The sequence below is a fragment of the Dermacentor andersoni genome, chromosome 1 (assembly GCF_023375885.2).
Source record: "Dermacentor andersoni chromosome 1, qqDerAnde1_hic_scaffold, whole genome shotgun sequence".
NCBI lineage: Eukaryota > Metazoa > Arthropoda > Arachnida > Ixodida > Ixodidae > Dermacentor > Dermacentor andersoni.
In genome coordinates, this window is record NC_092814.1 from 185,923,241 (window position 1) to 185,941,174 (window position 17,934).

Below are 17,934 nucleotides of genomic sequence, written 5' to 3' on the forward strand. Positions count from 1 at the left end.
AATCCTCTTCCATCGGTAAAGCGTGTACACATAATTACGACGTGCTCTTGCTACATTTCCCTTGAGTTACTCCATATTTGCAATTGCGGTTCCATACTCAGGCCCTCGATAGGTCGAGGAGGACAATTCCTTAGCTAAGTTTATCAAGAGCGCAAATTTCATTGTAAATGACCTTGGCGAACATCATACGCAAACTATTTTCGTTACTTAAGATTACGACGTTTCAGTAAGTTGTACCTAAAGGTCTGGAATTACTGCCAATGTTTTGTAAAGATAAAGCGACCAGAGCCTTTGATGTGAACGTTACGTACTGCTCATTCGCGCGCTACTTCCGGTGAAGTGAACGAGCAGGTACATTTAAATGAACCATATACGCTCTGTCTTTGATTCTCTTCTTGCTTACAGCAAGAAAGGATCATTTCTTGCGGTACGCGAGAAAATAAATTTTGCACTTATTAGAATCAAGCGCGTATTTAGCGGATGCACGAGCTATTTTGGTTCCGCATGAATACAGACAGGACATATCTTCAAGCAGTCCACTGCCAAAATTGATAAATCGTTTCTATAAAGCGCTGGGAAGCTCGGTTGAGCGCAGCCAAGGTCGTTATCCACACGACCGGTCTAGCGGCGAAATGTCCCCGACATCAACTGTCTCGCAGTCGTGCATGGAGGGGGTTTAAAATTTCATCCCGTGACAGCCGCCTTTTCGCGTGCGACGCCGTGCAAGAAGCCCCGCAGGCCGCGCGTCTTAGTCACAGCGGAGATTACAACAATATGCGTGCAACTCCAGCAGGCTCTGGAAACTTGATCGCAGCTAATTGTGTAAGCAGCCCTCCTCTTCTTCGCCGTCTCAGCCGTGGCTCACGAGGTTGCCCCACGAGCGCCCTCCCTCTCGCTCTGTCAGTGCGTCATTTTGTTATCGTCCGTTAGCATCGAGAAGCGATCATCAGCAGCGGCTGCGGAGCGGCAGTTGGCTGATGTTTGCGCCGTTTCTGCCGCCATACAAGACGGTGCGACGCCTAGCTTCTCGGAAGGCTCGACGATAGGATCACTGCGGGTTGGGGGGATGCCACCAAGACACATGGGCTGAGCCTTTTTGGACATCGGGCCCACGGCTGCGGCCCCTTCCCGTGAGAAAAGAGCGCTGGTGGCCGGCTGCCCACGCTCTACCGAGAAGCAACCCGCACCAGTGGCTTGCAAAATGAAGAAAGCCGCGTCAGCGCGACAATGATGAATAGCATACGCGCGATATCGCCGCAGCCAGTATAGTGGATTTAAATATAGAGCGACCTCACGCGCTGGGAGGATTCGAAATTAAACAATCCTCTGCAGGTGTATCTGTTTAAGTGCACCTGTGTGTGCGTATACGTACAGTACGTGGATGCGTTTGTTGGCACCGATCTACAACAACATAAGTTGCTGTTCTATGAGAGCCCGCCCGCACGTTGTGATTTCTGCCAAGCGAGAGGAGAACGGCATTTCAACCGGTGCTTATGGGCCAAGGCGTACTCGAGGTGTTTTATTTTCGGCCGCAACCTAACACTGATTTATGATAGTATAGCTTCCGCTTGGCCTGCTATATATATTCTTGCTTATAGTCTCATGACCTGGGGACGTTACGACGTTACGAATTTATGAGAGCGGTACGGCATATATAAGAGCTGCGTGCCAGCGCGCTTTTTTCGAAAGGACGCGTCAGCTTGTTTTTTACTGATGCTGTAGCAATAGTAAGTATAAAAATCAGTTCTATTAAACGTCCAAAAACTACGCAAGAGCGATTTGAGATGCCATAATGAGGGCGCTGGATTGCTTAATTATCACGTGAAGTTCTTTACGGTTCAGCTATACGCAAGTATACGGGCATTCTTGCATTCTGCCTTCCATGTGGGAGGAAGCTGCTGGGGTCAGGAATCGAGCTCTTGACACCTCGCCTTTAGCATATCAGTCGCTGAGGCACAAAAGCAGGTAACTACAACCTCTTAATCCGAGGCATGCTTGGCTCTCAGGCCAGACCAATGTAGTGATCGTCCTGCGTTTCTATGGATCCAAATACAAAGTTATTCTAGAAATTTAAGCACCGCCAAAACAACCGCTACGCCGATTGGTTTGTCAAAATGCGAATCTGAACAGACTAGAGATAATGCAATTTACTGTGTCCGAACTAGAGCCCCTATGTACTGACAACAATATGGTTCGTATGCGGGAGTTGTATGGACGAGCGCTGAAGATTCGAATTGCAAACATATATAGTACTGTTAGCGATGTCAGCCTTCCGAACACCAACAGATCTTATGTAGGAATGAAATGCTCTGGGAATTCGGTGACAAGGCCCATATTCACAAGAATTTACTTACATTTCTTCTCTGGCCAGCGTTCGAGCACACGGTACTCGTTATAGCAACGTGCGGGGTAACAAGATGATGATTTACTTCAGATGATTTATTGAATTTATAGGCTACCTTCTACGGATTTAAATGGTGGGTAGGTTTACAGAGGTAAACGCAATGTTAGGAGGACTTGTATCTCTTTTATTTGTGATTGGAGCGAAAAATTACTCCTAACTAGCTACGCGCTTATGCCTTGAATTAGTACGGTTTCAAGAGAGGAAAGCACCGTCACTTTTAAAATGACCAGGCCGTACAGCTCTTTTTGTTTTGTTTTTTCTCTTCGACCGATTCCTCAGAGTCCGATGTTGGCTATCATTAAAGACGGGTAATACATGTAAGCATGTCTGCACCTGCCGTCAGATATATGGTTAGCTTGTAGAAAAAGCAATCAGTACGGAAAAAGCTCGGTCGGTGACTGCAAAGAAATCATCTGACATGTTGTTCGAGTATTTATGTGTTCCTTGAATTTCATTATAATGACCATGACGAACTTGGCGTGGTTGGAAACTCCTACCACACTCTATTTATAATAGAGCGCACAGGCCTTTTTGCCGAGTCCAAGCGCCCCTATGTGGCATATACCTGTTACCTCACGACTGCGTATTCGCTAGAACTCCGCATCTCACAAGGTCACCAAGGGCTTCGATGTATAAGTATATATATTTCAAAATCACGCGAGTTCTCTTTAGTATCCCACAAATGGCGCATTTGCCCTATTCCCGTACCCATCGGGGCGTCAATACTGCGAGTTTCGCACTCGTAACGACTTCGACTTCCCCAGCTGCCAGCCACAAATCATTCGGTTCAGCGCGAAGTCTCGAAGAGAAAGTTAAATAACGCATGCGAACCGCGCCTCGGACCGGAAACCGCGATTTTGATCAGCCGACTGTGCCACCAGGCTCTCTGGTGACGAGAGCGTTTTAATGACGCGGAGTGCGTGGCTGTCTGGTCCCGGCACTGGATCGGCGTCCTTTACAGGGAGGGGGCAAGGGGCGGCCCAGCTTCTTCATCTGCATAGTGTGCGGGACGTTCACCCCCCCACGGCGTCTGCTTCGATCGAAAAGAACCGGCAAACATAAAGAAGGGTTTGGTTCGGGCAGGCCGTACTCGCCAAGCCCAGTGCGATTCTCGAGCTCAATGAGACGTCAGGATGTGAGTAAGCGTGTGCGCGTCCAAACAGACATGCGAGTGTTGCCGCACGGCGCGCCTTTTGCGGAGACGCGCGCCCCCTCTTTGACGGCCTGGGAGGAGCCGCCGCCAAGAGCTGGAGAGACGCAGGCGGCGGAAGCGTCCCACCGGATGTTCGTGATCAGCTCGGCCCGTATCGCCCCGCGCCGCCGACTACGACGAAAAGGAGACGACGACGGGCGCCAACAAAGGAGCACCGTGCTCGAGAAAACGACGTCCGCATCGCTCGCACCGGCCTGCCGCCCGACGGGCAACGGCCGTCGGCCAGCCCCGTGCGGCGCTCGCACCACTTTCGTATCGCGGCCGACCATGCCGACGGTCATGTCGCCCGGTCATGTAACCGAACGGCGAGGAAAATAATCCGTCGGAACTCGCCATGCAGCGAATTATTTTTTGCCGTGGCAGGCGGCAAGAGGAAGCTTCCCGTGCGGATATACTGTAGCGAAATTAGGGACAACGTGAGCGCCTGAAAGGAAGCAATTGACTTCTGAAGCGATGCGTTTTCTTTTGGAGAAAGCGCGTGTTTTGCTTGGTGCCGGCGACGGTAGCCCTACGTCAGCGTCTGCCGCCGAAGGCAAACGGAGACGCGGTATCCCAACCCCCTGTACCACCGCACACTGGCTCACCTGCTTTTCACCGTGGGCCGACAGAGGGTTAATATATTTAAGCGGCACATGAAGGGCGGCAGTGTAGCGGGTCGTGTGTTCGCCAGCCCACTTGCCGCCGAGGTTGCTGTTGGCCGCCATGAGCACATTGCTTGTCGCGATCCTCCGCGATGTTAATATTGGCTTTAACTCATTTGCGGTCGCGAATCTAAGCGCACGACGGCTGCGTACTGCCATAACGTGGGTCGCCCGTTCAAGCCCCCGGTTTCTTTCCCACGGATTCGCGCTTCGCGGCGTCTCGCTTCCCCAAACAAACTTGCACCAGTTTCAGCGGGTTTCCCCCAGCCTTGGTGCGAGGAAACTTTCTTGTTGCCGCTTCTGCATTGCGCGTCTCACAAAGAGGACGTTGGGAACCGCCGCGGTGGCGAGTAGCGGCGCAAGAGAGGCGGCGCACAAGAAAGGTCTCATTTTCTTTCTTCTGCAGCCCGCGCGGCCCTTTTTTCAAGGAAAGGCGGCGCTTCTCGTGCGGCAGATGTGATTCAGGAGCGCGCGCCGGCGCAAAATATCCCCTCCGAGAAAGAAGCTCAGTGTGCACGGCCACGGGGACTTTCTGTGGTTCGCGTTGGGGCGCGAAGCCGACGTCCAATTAGACACGCTCAGCGGGGGTCTATTTTGAGGAAGCCCCCGCCAGACAAATGCCGCCTCGGGGTCCGAGCCGCCCGCGTCCCTTCCCGCGGTGTCTAGCCGCCTTCGAATGATGGGAGGGGGGGGGGGCACCGAGGAGAAAAGGATAGCGGCGAGCGAGACTCCGTGCTCGCGATTTTAATTGGAGCAACAGGGAAGTGGCAACATTGCGGATCCCATTTCTCGAAGGAGAAGAACGGCTGCCTCCGCGCGGCTGTCAACTCACGGGAACTTCCTTATGAAGCCACATGCGCCCATCATCGCATGGTATCCGAACGAACAAACAAACAAACAAACAAACAAACAAACAAACAAACAAACAAACAAACAAACACAAACAAACAAACAAACAAACAAACAAGCATACAAATTTCGTTTTATATCGGATAGAGGTGCCCGGCGTGGCTCTGACGCTCAACGGTGGTACACGTGTAAGTCTATAGCATAGGTATATGACAGAGTAGCACGAAAGTATTTCTGCCGCGTGGCATCCAACTTCGTGTACTATCTGCATCTATTGAATAAGTTGTAAAACAGCATCTTTACTCGAAGATGTGAGTCATGTAGAGTTGTTTCACTCATGATGTGTATGTGTACCATACATGCAGCCTTTATATATAACTTTAGTCTTTAGTAAACCCTATCATTTTTATGACGACCGAACGATCAAGCGTTTATGACGGCTGCACGCGACATTACCAGGCACAGGGTGTCACACCTGGATGTGTACAACCGCGTGATACGATCGTCGGGTTTTAACGTTACATTTTCGTCATTTGCGCAATAAGTCATGTACTTAGGTGTTGGGCAATTGTTTAACATCTCGATTTCGGCCAAGATACGCGAGCAGACAATTATATCAAAGCGCAGTCGTGGTAACTGAACTAAATGGATTGTGAACCCTTCAGCGTAACGAGCAACGGCCGCTGAGTATAGGTTGTTGATTGCGAGAATACGGGCTCTGTGTTAAAGCACCGCAGATGTGTGAAAAATTGGCCTGCTGCATTGTCTGTTGTTGTGCTACATTGTGCGGCGTTATCATTTATATGCAGTAGTGCACGTAAACGCCAATTCGTAAAACCTGATTAATTTCTCGTTGCCATGAAGTTTCACTTAGAAATTTCGCCGAGATATTCATGGGTCTCGATAATTTCGTAACTTTCTCTTCCCCCGCCTTCGCACGTCACATTCACGTGCATAGCTTCAAGGCTTGCAGCGGTATAGTACCTGTGGCCTCAACTATCGACAACATCCGTGAAGAATTCGCAATGTTTTCGTTTCTCGGTGAGAAGTAATACGAGCGCACTGTGACGCGCACGGCATCTTACTTCAGATGCGCTGCCTAATACAGGTGCCAAGCCTCTAGTCGGTGGCGGGTTAGTTAAGTCTGCTATAATTGTGTAGTTCTGCTAAAATAATTCAGAGGTTTTCTTCGTCCGGCACGTCTAAAGGAAAATCACATACACACGATAAAGGAGGGAGGGAGGGGATATGACAAGTAATGTTTCAAAGACGTGTTCCATTTAATAACAGTACTCCCGCCGCCCATTTTTTTATTTATTTCCTCAAAGGTCTCTTCTTGAGACATTACACGAGGGAGAGTGCTTCTGCTTACATTAAGCAGAAGCACCCTGTAGCACACAGAAACACTTGCAGATTTGCTGAAAGAAGTAAATGCACGCCAATCCTTGAGACGTTCAAAGCGACACCACCAGTTCGTCCGTTGCTTGCGTATGCACACGCATTCCACCCCGCGCTGTCGATACTCGAGGGATACGTGCTTTTGTAACCGCCTTCTCGAAGCGCGCACGTAGAAACGCCGAATAGAGGGGGCCGTATAGGGAGTTGGAAGGCGCGCGCCTCTCGTCCGAGTGTGTCTCAACTCTGTGCGCCGTCAGGTAGATGAAATGCACACGAACGAAGCTAGACTGCATTTCGAGGAGTAAATTGCGCCCGTACCGCATCACAGAGCGCTGGCGGTATACAGAAAACGCTGGTCCGTGCGCTGCACCCAACGAACCGGCGAGTGCGCGAAGGTTTGCACCGCGCTGTAACGCGCGCTGCTTAGTACGACTGAACGTAGTATGCATAACTTGCCCAGCGGAGTATGTACCACTTCCCACCCCCTCTTGTCGTCCAGAAGCTCGGCGACCATCGCTGCACGAGCATTACTCCATTCGTGCCCAGAGGGGGCGCGCGGCGGGTGCAAAGCGGCTGCGGATGCCGTCACAGCAGCGAGAGCGCCCACTCCGCGGAAGGCGCAGCCACGCCGGCGACGGCTCGATGTAATGCATTTCCGCACATCTGCCGATTCGAGCCCCCCCTCTCGACAATTAGCTCGAGCTGGCACGGGGCTCCTCGAAGCCGCCGCGTCCGCCAAAAGCGTCGCTAAGCGCCGGGCGGTCGCGATCCGTTAATTTTCAGACGCGCGAGCATGCCGACAGAGAAAGAGAGGGGCGTCGCCCAAGCGACGGCGACCCCCGGTGTTATGCCGCCTGGTGGGGAGCACAGCAGGGACAGGGAGGGGACGATGAGCCCATTCCACAACTGGGAACGCCGCGCAATATCGGGGAGTGCCGCCTTGGCGAGTCGCTGTTGACCGTGTACACGCCGCAGCCGTCTTGCACTTTTCCCTCGGGTACATTGTCGCGCTAGCGCCGCTTAGTGCGCTCCTAACTGCGCTTGTCGCACTAAGTGCGCCGTGTCCCTACAACTGCGCTTTGGCGTACGCGTGCGTGCGTCCTTCCTTGCCGTCTATAGCGGAAGGCCCAGCATGGGCCCGCTACACAACAGGCTGTCAGGATTCACGGTCCCCCTTTTCCCTCGCGCACCGTGTTCCTTCAAAGTGTCCGTCCTTAAAGTGATTAAAACTTCGCGCTTGGCGAAAGATGGCGCTATAGATTACGAGAGCTGCGGGGTCAGTGGTGGTACTTATATCGAACGACTGCGCTTCACCATCGTCGGACTCGTACAGTGGTGTGAAAAAATGGCAGCCATCACGTATAGATGGCATTGCGAAGGGTAGAAGGGACTGCGTTCTAAATGAAAACGTTCGTCTGTTGACCAACTGCTTTGTACATCATCACATCTCATATAAGACATTATGGTTGGGCAGTAATCGGTTGTTGAATAATTCACGTTGCACCCGATCGAAGGTACATGTAAACAGCCGGTTACGGCGTCACGAGTCTTCTGCAGCATTCTTTAACTACAAACTGCGCAAAAGTGTCACGAATCTTAATCATAGTTAAGCAACTCTGGCTCAGCAGTTCGCAAGCCACTTTCTGCCTCGTCTTCAAACCCAGTGAACATTTGATCCGTGTGCGCCTTCTTTGTGATGTGTCGGAGGGATCCCTGCAATACATCACTTGTTTCCCAAATGATGTTATGAGAGCTGCCGTATTTATAAGAAACCGTTAATGGCAAGATCATTTTTCCTCTGCTAGATCAAAAGAAATAAAAGCTGCGCGGTTCCTAGCAAGAGAAACAGCGCTTATAAAAAAGTAGGGGGCATTGATTCGCAACAAAGAAAGAATTAATGGAGCGCACTGTAGGTGGCAAATAAACTTGGGGCTTTCTGGTATATGCTCAAAGGAATATTTTTTGTACTTTGAGAAAGGGAGAGAGAGAGAGAAAAGGAAAGGCAGCGAGGTTGTAATATTTAGAACGATAGGTGCACACGGACCACTCCTCACCGATCTTATGGCACCGTCTGAGCAACTTTAGCGACAGTTATAAAACACACCATTTCGTATAGGTTCTCCATTTCTAGATGACATCGTACGATTGTCTGCTGCCGAATCAGCTCATGCCATCAGTTGGCGCTGCTGCAATGTAACTCAAGAGAGCTAGATGGGCTTCGCGTATGGCACGAGGTTGAGGGTGCAGATAAGCACCGTTGCTTGTCCGCCACTTCCCTGCCGTGCACTGTGTGTCTATACGGTGTGCGCATTCCTGCAGGCGGTAAGGGTTAGCCATATGCCAAACATTCAAAACTTACTCCTGGCAAGCTTTAAATCAGAAACATTTTAACGGATACCGGGAGACGAAGGGCGCTTACTCCTGACCTGTTCCCTCGGCAGTAGAGCTCTGAGCTCTCAAGCGGTTCGTGCCTTGCAGTTGTAGCACTGACGGAGAAAAACACCAAAGCCGTCTTCGTGAGCATATCATGCGCCTAAACACAGATGCGTGGTACATATTTTTTTAAAGGAAAGGGGGAAGAAAGTTTATTCGTACTGGAATGGCTAGCTGAAAACACACGCACTGTTTGGGAGGACCGTGTTAATCTGCTTTCCGCGTGTCTAAAAATTTGTGCGCCGCACACCGCAACCACCGCGGCGCCGCGCCAGCGCTGGTGTTCCGACATATCGCCGCTGCATGGCTACCACCGCAGGCTTCCATTAGGCTGGCGGTGTATACATCGGCAGCGCCAGACTGAGACGCCAGTTAGCCCGGCGGGGCAATTTCTGCAAACGCTAGGTTGCGATTCGGCCGATCGATTTTATACCGCCGGTGCGCGCCGACCCCCCCCTCCCCTCGTATTAAACCTTTTCCTAATGGATCTTGGGCGGCGGGAACGTCGTTCTCCATAAGGGTTCTACTCTGAACGCTCTCTCTTCGGGCTTTTTTTGCCTTTCCTTTTGGTTTTTCATTGCGTTTATATTTTGCTGTAACAGCCTTACTCTACTCGATTTGATGGAAGGTTGTCGGTGCGGTTGTTTAGTATCCATTTGACGTGCGTGCGAACATGTGTGGTTCATTTTTTTTTTTTTTTTGTCGTTAGCTTCTTGTTACTGGTCGTCCACATTCTTGTACTTTTCTTTCGATTATCTTTTCCGCGGGCATCTCGTTTGCCTCTTCAATAGTCTTGTCATGCGGCGCGGTGCGTCTAACGACTGTTTTGAAAATACTTTTCTTTTATGTCAAGAAAATATTGGATAATAGGCAACGGCTGTCAGGTTTACAGTTGATCTGTTGCGAACATCCTTTGCGTAATAGCTTGTGCAGACACACACGGTATATATTAATTGCCTATGAAGAGTCAAACGAGTGATATAGGATGTGCTTGTTTTTAAATATATGAACTTAAAAGAGAGGCTTGGGGTTTTGGAAGGCACCGACTATTACTCCCATCCCAGGGCAAATAAGAAATCAAGAAACTCACGAACAATGAAAAACATTGGTTACTGTCCGTCTAGAAATCGCTGAATATGATCCATTTTGGTGCAGCCCTTACTGAACCTATGAAGCGCAACGCAAGGAGAGTAGCAAAATGGTGGGCTGTGGTAGAATACGTCATTCGGGATAATTTAAATGATCGCTCTGCAGCTTCGAGTCAGATATGATGAATGCAGGAGCTAATGAATTATTTTATCCATCTTTATGCACCTGAGTATGCTGAAGTTTCAACCGTTCAGAGGATTGGATGAGCGACGATCCTGAGCGACATCCGAAAAGCTCGAGGTTGTTCGGGCCATGCCAAGATGCACTCGAAGCCCCCTTGCTAGAAAAACAGTCGTTCGCGATGGAGCAGGCAGAACGGATCACGCGTAAGCAAATTTGGCTGTTGAGTGAATTAGGATCGTGTTGTATAGCGATGCGGGGCTGCTCGCCCCAACCCAGCCTCATCTTTTTTCTGGCTAGTCGGTCAAGGCATAACAAAGTTGACTTTCAAGTTATTTGCTGCGCGAACCATTTCCGGCAACGTTGGTTTAGTGCCAGCAGCTTGCAGCACCATGAGGAAGCGGCGACATATTGAGAAGGAAGCAGCGATTGGCCGGAAGTGGAAAAATGCATACGTCTCCATGACTCAGTCATATGCAGGGCCAGAAAGGTTCTGATACTCTGTAATCTTTGCTGCACTTTCTTTTATTTGTTTTTACTTTATTTTTGTCGTTCAGAATGGCGGTGGAGAAAATAGCGGAGCAACGACAACGGAAAGCGAGGCAGTGCGGCGGCGCCATCGCAGACGCCCTCTCCCCCCCCCCCCTTTCTTGCATTCGTCTTATGATTTCCATTCGTCCCCTTCGCGGGAACCCCTCCGACGCACGCTATAATAGTCTGCCAACAGCACACACACAAATGACGATCGGTCCCGTTCTGCCCTTTCCCGGCTGGATCGTTGAAAAAGAGACAAGCAAGCAATAAACAGCAAACGATACATCGAAGCACAAGGAGAAAAGGAGAAAATAAACGACGAGGCAATAAGGGTGAAAAAAAAAGAAAGAAAATAAAAATGAGCGTCACAGACATGGCCATCCACCACGACTCCGAGATATTCCATCCTCTCTTCTTTTTCTTCCTCGCTCCGTTTTCCTCCTTCTTTTCTGTCCTTGCACGACGGAGGCTTCCAGTCTTGGAACATCTCCTCGGTAATATCTCTCTGCTCGCGCGGCGGTAACCATTGTCTGCACGGGAACCCCGGGTTGTCCCCGCTGTCTGGCGCGTTGAACGCGCCGAGCGCGCGCGCGAGCTCGGTTGGTGATGGTGGAGGGTAGCAAGGCCCGGTCTGCGAGCGGGGAGGGGTAGTGATCCGAGCCAGGCGTTCCTGTGGCAGCCCGAGAGATCCTCGTCCCTGGAGCTGCGAGGCTCGGCAGCCGAATTGACCGAGAGGCTTCGCGCTTGGCTGGCGACGAGACAAGTTCCTCTGCCGATCGTCGTCGTCCGCGGAGGAGGGTCTGCCAAAGCCACGAGCAAGAAGTGATGAGCCGGCGCCATCTTCGCCCGCGCTGGCTTCAGAAGGCGAGCTATTGGAGGAAGCAGACAGCGTGAGATTTGACGCACCACCGGCAGCAGCAGGAACAGAAGTAGGAGGAGGATGAGCAGCGGCCCTTGGTGAAGAGATATGGCATCATCCCTCCTGCCGGGGAGCCGCCACCTTGGTGACGACGGCGCCGCAATGACCGCCGTGATGAATGGAGGTCCTCGAGAGCCTATGGGCGTCCGCTGATGCGTTCTTGTGCCGAGTGGCGCGGTTGGCCGCAGCGGCCGTGCGGGGTGCTGCGTAGATAACACGATTGTCTCCGGTTGTTGCAGCCAGCGTGGCCGCATCCGTCTTCAAGGGCCGCGGCGGTGACGCTTGATACATTCCGCCTATGCCGGCAGTGACGCGCAGGCCTGCGTTATAGGTTCTGAATAAGTCGCCGAGCACCCATCCGCATGTCTGGTAACGCTGCTGTGTATATACGCCGTTGTAACCCCTGTAAATTGAAGCCTTGGCTCAGCGCTGGGCGAAAATCGTCTACAGTGCACTCTGTAGTCGGGTGCTCATAATTGCTGTTGGCAGTAATTGAGCTAAGTAACTTGGAGTTGTTATAGCATGAAGGTCGCACTTTCTCTCTATCTTCCGGAACGCATTGACTGCCATTACAGTCCGGATCCGAAGAGACTAATCATGTTTTTAACCTCAGGGGAACAACCGCAGTACGGCATCCGCCAGGTATCCGTATGCTATTTCTGCAAGGTGACCGATTTTTGCAGCCGACTTGGTTCCCCTTTCAGATGGCGCGTTGACCTTCACAATACAAATTACGTCGGCAAGGCTGACGCGAAGGCCAACCCGGGGCTCGAGAGTGTCGCGCCTCGCTCCTCCTTCTTTCATATCGGGCGCATTGCTCCCGAAGCGGTCTTTTCCATAAAAAGGACATTGCCGGGGGAAGAGGGGACAGTGCGGGTGATGCGTGGAGAATGGGTGTTGCAGCTTCGCGGCCTCTCCGCACTCGACGGCCGGTCGCCGCAGGCGGCGGAGGGCGAACATGCGCGTCTTGAGCTGGCCGGCCCTTGAGCAGCGCCGCGCACAACGCGGACCACATGCTGCGCAAATAGGAAACAGCGGGACCTGGGGCGACAAAGGAACTCCCGCTTTGCGCGTGGCTCGCCGACGCTCTCGCTCTCCCCAAGAGGCCCGAAAGCGGCGAAGGAATCTTAAAACGCGTGCGTCCGGTCGCTGCGCGAGATCAAACTGGCGCGGCGCTGTGCCGTGGCTATATTGGGGCCCACTTCACGCATCCCGGGAACGCTGTTTTTAGGGGCCTGGTACATGATGGATGGACGGCGCAGGCTTTCCGCTGTCGGTGGAGCGGCAGGCCTGGCCGCTTCGCACCATCGTTTGAGGCACGAAGCCGCGAATTGTCGCAATTACTGCTACAAAGGAGAGCTACTGGTCTAGACGGATCGCCACTGGCCGCCAAGGCGCAAGGGGGGGAGTGTCAGTAATGTCGAGTGAGTTGAAAACGGCATATGGATGAACAGCAAGTATGGAGAGCGTCTATACACATCTGTCATACCTGAACCGGCTCGCTGTCTTTATTTCACTTGTGCTCTTCGAGCAGCCGGGATCCCGATACTTCTCTTTCAAGGTCAGTAAAGACTAACCCGATAAAACCGCTTCCTGGATACGTGGTCCCGTACGAAGACAATGCGGCAGATTCTGTGAAGGGATATTTAAGAGATAGAAAGTAACGGAAGAAATTACAACCTGTCATCGCGATTCGAACTCGTACCACTCGCGTAAGCTATAAATACTATAAAGGAATATTAGGGCTACACGCTGAGTTGCTTATCTCGCAGTATTGAGTTATAAATGAATAAATAATGAGTTTACGTTCTGATAACGGAGTATACTATTGAGTCACATTATATGTACCTGTATGCATGGCCACAGCTTCGACATATTCGTCTGCGTTGTCGTGGTATATTCACAACTTGTAGGCAGTTTATGCTAACAAATTTTATTGCATCATCTCGCAAGGTTTTCCGTGCTTGGTCCCCATTCTTCGTGATTCCCAATGTTCATACGTACATAATCAGCTGACTTCCTGCACTAGGGACTGCCCTATTGCTCATTTCTGAGTCTCTATAGAGCGTCTGTAGTTAGTTTCTTATACATTATATTCGGGTTATTCAACTCGCCACAGCACTTGTAAAACACTTGGCCGGCTGCAAATTGAGACCATGCCTGTTCATAAACAGGGTAACTCCGCAATGCGCGGTGTACTTTACTGTATACATCGCCCATCCCCTTTCGAAAATACCGTCCCGGCAATTTCTTCGTCCACAAGAGAGTCTCCCCCGCGCCATGCGAGATCTCATTGCGCTGTGTGGTTGAAACTTTCCAGGCCGCTCAACCCGCCAGGAAAAGGTTGTATCGCTCAGCTTCCGTGGAAGTGAGGAAGAGATGGCGATTTTGCTCGCGCTTTCACGTACGTTTTGGCATCCATTCATGAGCCATTTGATGGAATTTGTACTGCTTGCCTGTTGCATCGATTTGCCACCACTGAAAGTCTGTCGTGATTCTGTCCTAAACTCGGGACGTGTTTGGCGTTGCGACCTGTCCGGAGCTAACCTGCATGCCACAAGGCTAGCGGACTATGACTGTTAGCTTCGTGCATGGTCACCACCATCGCAATGTGTAACGCAGAAACAATTTTACTGATGTACATATATCCATTTTTAATACTAGAAAACGACGTACGTATAAACACGTTCGTTAAATTACTGTCCGACGTTTCAGCTGATGGACCAGCCTTCGTCACAAGTGCCACTCGGACGACGGCTGGCCCAACTGCTGAAATGTTGGAACAGCGAAGAATGTGTTTGCAGGTCGTTTTCTCCTTTGGTAATCTCTCTCTCTCTCTCTCTCTCTCTCTACATATATATATATATATATATATATATATATATATATATATATATATATATATATATATATATATATATCCGAAGTGATAATGAACTGAACCCGGCGCTCATTAAGGTGTATTAGCATTGAAAGCTACCGTTGCACAACGGAAGCAGAGGGTTGGTCTCCTACTGAGGCAAAGCTCTCTTGGCAGCCTATATATTAGAGACCACAGCGGGCCCAGTTTGGGTGGATTCGCGCACAGGGGTCGGGACCAAGAAGGCCGGTAGAGAAATGAAAGCCGGAGAAAAGGATGGGCATAGAATAAAGGAGCGCGTGCAAGATAAGGCACAACTGGAGAGAACGCGCCGCGGTTACGCGCGGCGCGTGGTGCGCGCGTAGCCGCGGCGGAAGTGCTCGGTGAGGAGCGATGGCGAGATTGGCAGGAGCAGCGACGCGGCCGGCTGACGCGCACCACGCGTACGACGTGGGAATCTGGCCGTTCTGCGCCGCGGGGGCCAGCTGCCAGCACTCAGGTCCTGCGGCAGGGCCGCATTGAACGCGGAGCACGCCGGGGGCCCCAGGGCGCGGCGCCTAATCGGCCCCGGCGCACCCGTTCGGCCCGCATCGGTGCTTATGTTACCGAAGGGCGCGATGCACCAAAGCAGCCCTGGCAGCCGCAACACGCGCGGCCTTCTGTTCCATCAGCGAGATAGCACGCGCGCACGGGGGCGCGTGTCTGGAGGCGAGCAAATTTAGCGCCCCTTCGGTATTGGGCGTCCAAAGGACGATAAGGCGAAGACGTGCCTCGGAGGTGCGCCCGTGGTCCTTCTCGGGCCTCGGGAAGGAGTTTCCAGCCCCTTGCGCGCGCTCTGATGCTTGCTCTGGTGCGCGCACACGCCGCGCGCCAGAGCTTCTCCTCCGTCTTTAGTGTTCTTTCCGCGAACATTAAAGAAACAAGAAAGGGGGAGGGAGGCGCCGGGAGAGACATGCAGCACTTCCTTTGGTGGAACTACTTCCCGTCGCCTTTACTGCCAAAGAGCTTCGCAGTCGACCTCCCCCATCCCTCTCCGCCCCATCTTCTAACCTCTCACCATGCTTCTGGGGCCCTTTCCGCCTGTGCTCTTTTTTCTCTCTTACTCTTCGGGAGCTATGTATCGTCGGTCGCCTCTATCTTTTCTTCTGCCTCTCCTCTGCACCGGTCTGCCATAAAGGCGCGCGATAGCGCTGCTCCGAAGCCTAGACGCGAGTGGCGCCTTCGTGAGCGACGTTATGAGCGCGGATGCCATAAAGCGGTCCCGAAATGTGCTCGTCTGTATCCGCGCGAACACCAGCCGCGGCGGCACCCTAGCTGGGCACGCGTGTTTGCGTGCGAGCCTCGGCGGCCTGCGTCGCCGCGCCCAGTCGTACTATCGCGCGCGCGTGCGCAGGCATCGCGCGCGCGAGATGCAAGTGGCCCGGACTAGCGCGCCGAGGCAGGGGAGTGACGGTTGCGCGCCGCCGCGTGCAGCGTCGGACGGTTGGTTCTCCAAGCGACACGTCGTGCGCCCTCGATCTGTTTGCGTTGCGAATTGGCGGTAGTCGCGCTCGATTGACAGGATGTCGGCGGCCGCGGCGCGTGGCCGTGAGCGGCTGTTCTAGTGGGGCGCTCTCTAGACTCCAGGGATGCCAAGATTGGTTCCCACTGTGGCCTGAGCGGCCGCACTCTCTCTCTTTTTCTCTCGGGAGCTCTTTGTATAATTGTGCTCTGAATGGAGCAGCGCCACGAGACGCAAGGTAAACAAAGCCTCGCGTGAGCAAGCACCAAGTGGGGCTCGTCGACACGCTGGCGCTCATTGCTCTCGACAGACCGCAAGGACCGAGGAAGGAGACTGAGGACGTGCTGAAACGGCGACGCTGGATGAGCGGGTGCGCCGTAAGGACGGCGAAAGTGCTGCGAAAGCGACGCGGGCATGCGCGCCCAAGAGTGTGCTGATGAAATTACGCGTCCTCCTTTGTTTAGGCCACGACGCGTGCCCGATATCAGAGGTCGTAAGTCGCGTTCTTGCACCAGGCTTCGTGCGGTTCGCTCGTTGAAACCTGCCCTCCCGGAGCTCTCGATGGTGGTAGGAGTGGACTGTTAGAAACCGAAAGAAAGAAGTACCCATTAAAAGAAAGCGCGTGCGCACACGCTCTCGGTACACGTACCGTCTATGATCGTAGTGTATACGCCTCTAGGATCTTATCTAACGCCTTGTCTGGCGCTCGGGGCAACAGCGCGTGAACCGGCCAGGTTTTTTTATGCGCTGCTATCAAGAACGGACACACTTCGCTGGTTTTGCAGCGGCTCGTGCGCTATGCTTACGACATCCGCCCGAGTGGGGCACACTGCGAGGGTGACGATGGCACGGGTGCCCCCGCCGTACGTGCGGACAATGCCGAGCCTAAGAGAGTATCTCCGCCAGTAAAGGTGGAAATTGCTTTATGGGCCACTGGAGAATGGGAGCACGGCCGGACTGAACATGGTGCAGTAACTTGTGGCTCGTCGTTACGACAGTCAACTGAGCGACAACCAGGTCTTTAGCCTTATGGCCCTCGCTTAAACTGCGACAGTCCGGCAATAAGGGGTGGGTAAGCGATGGCGTAGGGTGATCGAAAGCTATAGGTTCAACTTCGTCTTGGGCTGCCTATTAAAGTATGTACCACATGCCACCGTAAAGTTCAGGAATTCGCGGTTTTTTAAGAAAGAAAATTTAAAGGTGTAAGGTTATAAGGTAGTATCCAACTAGGGAGGCTTTGTATACACTCCTTCACTTGTGGGGAATATGGGAGTGTGCGTTAAAAAACCACGGGGAATAGAATCGTTGGCATTTCTCCTGGCTGAGCCTGCACTGAGCACGTTGAGTAAACTTCCAGAACTTGGTGGCATAAAGCTCGGCTCGTACATCCCCCTGGACAGTGGTTCCACTGCTGGTGTCATCTACCACGTGGACGTCTCCATCTCCATTCGCTGACTTGCCGATTCTAGTGAAGTTAGCCGTTGATGGCGTCGCCATATCTGATCTCAAGGCGCTTTGCTGCGTGCACACAAGTGTTCACTTTCTCCCGCTTTCCTCTTTCTATTCCCTCTTTCCCTTCCTTAGTGTAGGGTAGAAAACCGGGCCCTCGCCTGGATAACCTCCCTGCTATTATTATCCTTGCTCTCTCTCTCTCTCTCTCTTGGCTATTCCAGGCTGCATCATGTCTCCGGCGTTGTGGAATTTCTGCTGCCGGCTAAGTGAGCCTAAATAAGTATATTTCCATTATAGGTCGTCTCCGTTTGAAAACATTTAGTCATCACTAGAGATCGAATGTTTTATAGAACACTGTCTTATACGCCTATAAGAGGCACTAAAGCTCCCATTTCAAGCATATATAGATGTCAGATACTGTCCTTTAGGCATGTATAGGCTTAATTAAGAACTACCGCTGT

General features: G+C 52.1%; 1 protein-coding gene across 3 annotated transcripts in view; it reads left to right on the plus strand.

Annotated features, from left to right (window-relative positions):
* Positions 1-17,934, plus strand: part of Ddr (discoidin domain-containing receptor 2) — a 723,836-nt gene that overhangs the window by 599,801 nt on the left and 106,101 nt on the right. The window lies entirely within an intron of this gene.